This window comes from the organism of the source record quoted next, unplaced genomic scaffold, assembly GCF_019419815.1.
Source record: "Pyrus x bretschneideri cultivar Hongxiangsu unplaced genomic scaffold, Pyrus_bretschneideri_v1 Contig4, whole genome shotgun sequence".
Classification (NCBI taxonomy): domain Eukaryota; kingdom Viridiplantae; phylum Streptophyta; class Magnoliopsida; order Rosales; family Rosaceae; genus Pyrus; species Pyrus x bretschneideri.
In genome coordinates, this window is record NW_025999723.1 from 11,364,782 (window position 1) to 11,370,344 (window position 5,563).

At 32.8% G+C, this 5,563-nt stretch overlaps 1 long non-coding RNA gene across 1 annotated transcript; it reads right to left on the minus strand.

Annotated features, from left to right (window-relative positions):
• Positions 1-2,564: 2,564 nt before the first annotated feature.
• LOC125468957 lies at positions 2,565-4,743 on the minus strand. The gene is made up of 4 exons (XR_007251301.1): positions 4,382-4,743; positions 4,203-4,273; positions 3,454-3,727; positions 2,565-3,119 (listed from the first exon to the last, which is right to left on the minus strand). It is a non-coding gene; the product is annotated as an uncharacterized LOC125468957 (long non-coding RNA).
• Positions 4,744-5,563: the final 820 nt, after the last annotated feature.

Below are 5,563 nucleotides of genomic sequence, written 5' to 3' on the forward strand. Positions count from 1 at the left end.
ACTCCACCACCACAACTTTGTCGTGCTTCTCCTGATCCTACATGCTTTCGGCCGTGGTAGTCAGTGCAAAAGCCAAGAAGAGAGAGATGAAACGGAACAGAGAAACGGGGACGAAGAGAGACGATGGGGGAGAATTGGGGTAGGGGTTTAAAAGTCTTTTTCTAAAATTATAAACATGTTATTAATACTTTTGAGATTTTTATTAAAATATAGGTGAGAAAATAGAACAATGAGGTGAGCTTATTAACACTCTTGAATTAAAGCCCAATCGAAAGTAAATGTTTTTTCCAAAACTGCCCCTGACAGAACCCAACCAATCCCATTAGCCTTCTAGTTCCCTTGTCACCGTTTCTCTTTTTCCTTCTTGTTCCAGTTTCCTCGGTTGCTTCAAAAGCCAAACATATCCTTAGCCTCTTGTTTATGTGTTTTTTTTTTTTGGGATTGATCGCCACCTGTACAGTTTTTTTTTTTCTTTTTTTCTTTTTCTTGTTAAAGTGCTTTTAAGGTTATAATTCTTAATTATTGGTTTGAATTAAGTAACACTCTTTAATTTTTCAACAAGTATCACAATAACTTGATCATAAATATGGTAATTGGGTTTGGTTTCGCCAAGAAATTTGTGTTATTGGTCAAAATCAAACATTTGTTTTCTACTTTTTTTTTTATGATTTTGTGGTGGTCCCACAATTCATTTTGGGCCGGCATGGATCCGAGGTAACAGTGATAACAATATTCGAATGTTCGTTGACAAGACAACTATCTCTCTTCTCCTATCCTCTCCTCTCCTCTCCTCTCCTTTGAAAGGAGATTGTTGTCGTGTCATGAAGAAACGGGGGAGAGAGCATAGCAGAGATTAAACGGTCAAAGGCTTGTCGTCAAGGTTAAAATTGGAAATTCATAATAAAGAAATAGTTCATTTCTAGAAATAATGTGTTTTTGCACTACTTCTATATGAAAAATTGGTTCATTAACTACGTGTTTTCTTCCCTTTTTAGAAATCGTGTAGACTATTTTAGTTCAGTTTCATAAATAACGTAGTTTATTTTGGTTCAGTTTCAAACACCATAGAAACCAATGGCAGCAACTTCACTCATTTCTCTTACTCAAACATTCTTTCATTTCACCCAATTTCTGACAAAACTCGAAAATAAAATTGACACCGATAGAGAAAAGTGCATGGCGTATAGCAAGAGGTTTGTCAGGTACTTTTTAGCACGGCACAAATTGCTTCCCTTTGCATCTCCTCCCCTTAAGGTCTGTTTTGGGTTTGAATGCATGTGATGTGAGAAGTTCTTCCTTCCTTCCCATCTATATGCTATCTTCTAGTAAGTAAATTTAGAATCCACTCAACATATTCCTCATTTATTTCCCATAGCCATATACTCTTTTACTTGCAGAACATTAATCATATATAATTATTATTCTTTTTAAACAAACAATATTTTTACACTAAAGGGGTGGGGGGGAAGGCTAAGCTTCACAATGGTCTAGCAATAATATGGTTCAAATTCGTTTTTGGTGAGAATTGAACCTAAGACCTCTCACTTACAAATGAAGAGGAATATTACTAGACCGTAATACTAAGTGACAATCATATATAATTAAAATTAAATTGATTAAATCTCGATAGGGAAATTGGGTTAGGTTATGTCTTTTATTTTTGGGTGATGGGGCTTAGGAGCTTCAACTACATTTATGGCGTGCATAAAAATTTGTAAATGAAATTTAAGGAACTAAAATGAAAAAGAATAATTGCTTATTTACTAATTTATAAACTAGTAAACCAAATTAGAGAAATTGAATTGAGAAGGATTTAGATGAGGAAGATTCAAAAACAAAATCGTGTTGAAATGCTTGTTGAAATATTTATAGAATCAAAGTAAGATTAATATAAATTTCACAGATAGACTATTTATAAACTAAACACTGAATATTTCTTAACCATAAGCACACCCTCTCTCCCACCCTCATTATTACTTAAATTAGCTATTTCTGAAACTGAACACAGATACTATACTATTTCTAAAACTAAACATTGATTATTTCTGAAACTGAACACAGGTACTATCATTATTTCTTAAATAAGCATTGGTACTATTACTATGTCTTAAACTGAACATAACTATTTCTGAAACTGAACACAGGTACTATCATTATTCCTGGAACTAACTATTTCTCAAACTGAACATTGGTGCTATAACTATTTCTAAAACTAAACATGGGTACTAAACTATTTCTGGAACTAACTATTTCTGAAACTCAACACGGATACACTATTTCTCAAACTAAACATTGGTGCTATAACTATTTCTAAAACTAAACATGGGTACTAAACTATTTCTGGAACTAACTATATCTGAAACTCAACACGGATACGCTATTTCTGAAATTGACTATCTATGAAACTCAACACAGGTACACTATTTATAAAACTGACTATTTATGAAACTCAACACAAGTATACTATTTATGAAACTGAAAATGAGTACGCTATTTCTGAAAACTAACTATTTATGAAACTAAAAATGGATACGCTATTTCTAAAACTGACTATTTATGAAACTGAAAACACTATTTCTGAAACTTGGATGCACCACATCTGTAATTTTGATTGAAGGCTAAACCTTAGCAGTTCAAATTGCAATTTTATTTGCATATGTTATTATATATATACATGCTTCTCATCCCTTCAAAAAAGGCACCTGCTTGATACGCCGAAGAACCTCCTCTCTCTTAGGCAACTTCTTTTTTGCTCTCATAACGCCCGACTGGAATGAAAAACTTCAAATACCCAGAAACAAAAATTTTCACATCCAGAACATTAAGAACCTACCAATTTAGCCTAGTATACCTATGATTACGAACAACATAATGAATGTAAACTTACAGAGTCTTTATCAAAATCATAACCCAAGAGACACTAAGAAGTCAAAAAAGAGGCACCGAAACATGGTTTGCATCCAGTTGATTTCGGTTTAGTACATAAATGTACGTACTACATCTTTAAAGGGATTATATGCAACGCAAGTGGCCAACTAGAGTTATAATCTTCATCATTTTTTGGTTAATGAGTTATCATTCTTGATCTTGGTATCCAGTTCAATGATTGCAGCATGCAGCTGATACATAAAAACAATTAAGAATTGAACAAAGAACACTAGGTTAGGATATGTGGATTTATCAATTAATGAGTACCTCATCCAAAAAATAAAAGAAGATTTGTTATACTCTCGCTAAATTGCATGGATATTCTCATCTAAAAAATAATAATAAGTGCAATTTTAACAAATCGGTTTAGATGAATTAAGGGTAAAAATATCACTTTAGAAGAAAGATTCTAATTAAGAACAAGTCCACGATTTCATGAATGTGTTGTGATGAAAAATAATAAAGCAGTGATTAATTAGTTAATGAAAGTGATTAAGATGAGTAATTAAGTAAACATGCACTTACATTGGATGTAAACCTTCAATGACAAGAATCTTGGGGGAACTTGATGAGCTCAGGAGGATCCAAGCGACCAGAAACATTCTTGTAAATAGGGTTCTCAACAGCCTTCCCTTCCTTGATTGCCTTCATCTGCTTATACATAAGATCGAAGTCGTTAGCTCTTGGGTCAAGCATTGTCACTCCTTTCTTCTTCCTCCATGTCACGTCTGGGGAATGCTAATCATCTAAGCATATCACTGTCGTAGTGTTGCTGATGAGCATGTTGGAGTCAAACAGCCTGAAATATGCATTTGACAACTTTGCAATCAATTTCAACTTCAATGGACTGAAATTTGAGATAAAAACTAACATCTCACCTTGTAAAAAGAAATCATAGAGAGTATTGTATTTTTTATTTATTGTTTTTGAAAATCATCGCTCAAGTTTTGATTGGATTTGGTAGACCCATCAAGTCATCACACCATAAATCATCGTAAGAGGAAAAGAGAAATCATACACTCCCAATTCATAAAAAATAAAAAATACAATCCCCCATTTATTAAAAAAAATAAATAAAATACATGGATGCACAAATATGGAGACCACAAACAGATTCATTATAAGCAAGGATGAATTTACATCATGGAAGCACTGATAACTTTGCATTTATTCTCTCAGCCACAAACATCACAGAGATTACATGACAAAGTCATAAGTAAATCTGAAGCTACAGCGCCGACAAAAGAAGGAATGGATGGTATTTTTCTTTTTACCTTATCATTCATGAATCCGCAAACCTCGAGATCTCCGCCATTTGTTTATTCATCCAATCTAAAGCCATAGCCTAAAATCAAAGTTCCACACAGCAAAAACATGTATGAGTAATATATTGAGCTTTTCATTCCAATTCTTTGAACAATAAAATCAGAGATGAAGGATGGCAAATGCTTACCTTTGCGATATCAAAGAAAGGGATAGAGATGCTCCAACTTAAGTTTGTGGGGAGGGGGTTTGCAAATTTGGTGAAGGTTTGTTTGCGGTTTGAGCATCTTGGTGGCTCTGGGTGGTTGAAAGATGATTGAGGTAGGGTTTGATATTTGGATGGAGAAGAAGATATTGTTCCGCCATTTCCAGAGTTTGACAGAGAAGAAGATACAAAGGAAACAGACCAAATAAACGGGCAAGACTTAGACATTAAGGGAAAATTCGAAAGCTCAATAATTTTTTTTGCTTGGGCAGCTTTATTGGGTGGGTTGGTTTGGTATTGGGTTTTGTCTAACCATTAAATAAAATCATTACTTGGTTTTTGGTTAAAATTTAAAATTTTGAAATTTTTTTCATTAGTTTTCTAATATATTAAAGGTTGATACTAACGCGTGTGATTAAACATAATAGTAATGGTTATAACTCACAACAAAATGTCTAATGCCAAAATATAACTCACAAGAAAATATTTTGTAATGATTAAACATAATAGTAATGGTTATAAAATTAGTTATTTGTTGGTTTCATTCAGTTTGGTTTGATTTGGTCTCATACTACACTTTTTTTAATTTCGATTGTTGTATACATTTTATTCCATAACCTTTGCTTGCTCGAGAAATTTTTTTCTATGGTAGTCTCACTGCTAACTAGCTTTACTAATACACATACTATAATATCGATAATATGATGGAGATTTGATGGACCCAACTTATAAAGTTAATAAATAAACTTAAAGTGTTACAACATGAATAGAATAGTAACACGACGTAGAGTGAGAAAAATTTATCAATCACGTTATATGAAAAAGTTTTACAACCGGTAGGACATGGTTAATCTACTCTTCTGAATGGGACACATTGTGAATCTACTCCTGACTTCTGAGGAAAAGAAAGGCTTTTTAGTGTGTAGTCTCAACATCGTCATGTGATGTTATATTGTTTCATAAATTGTATATATTAGAATTGATGTTATAAATAGGCAAAAGTTAAAGAAATAACCTTTGATAGGGATAGGAGCGAGGCTGTTGCAAAATATTACACAAAATGATTGCAGATTAGAGAGAAAAAAGAGGATACTAAAAATATTCTAACTTATCTTTCTTTTCTTATTGCTTTTTGATGTGAAAATTAACTTGACACACAAATTAAAC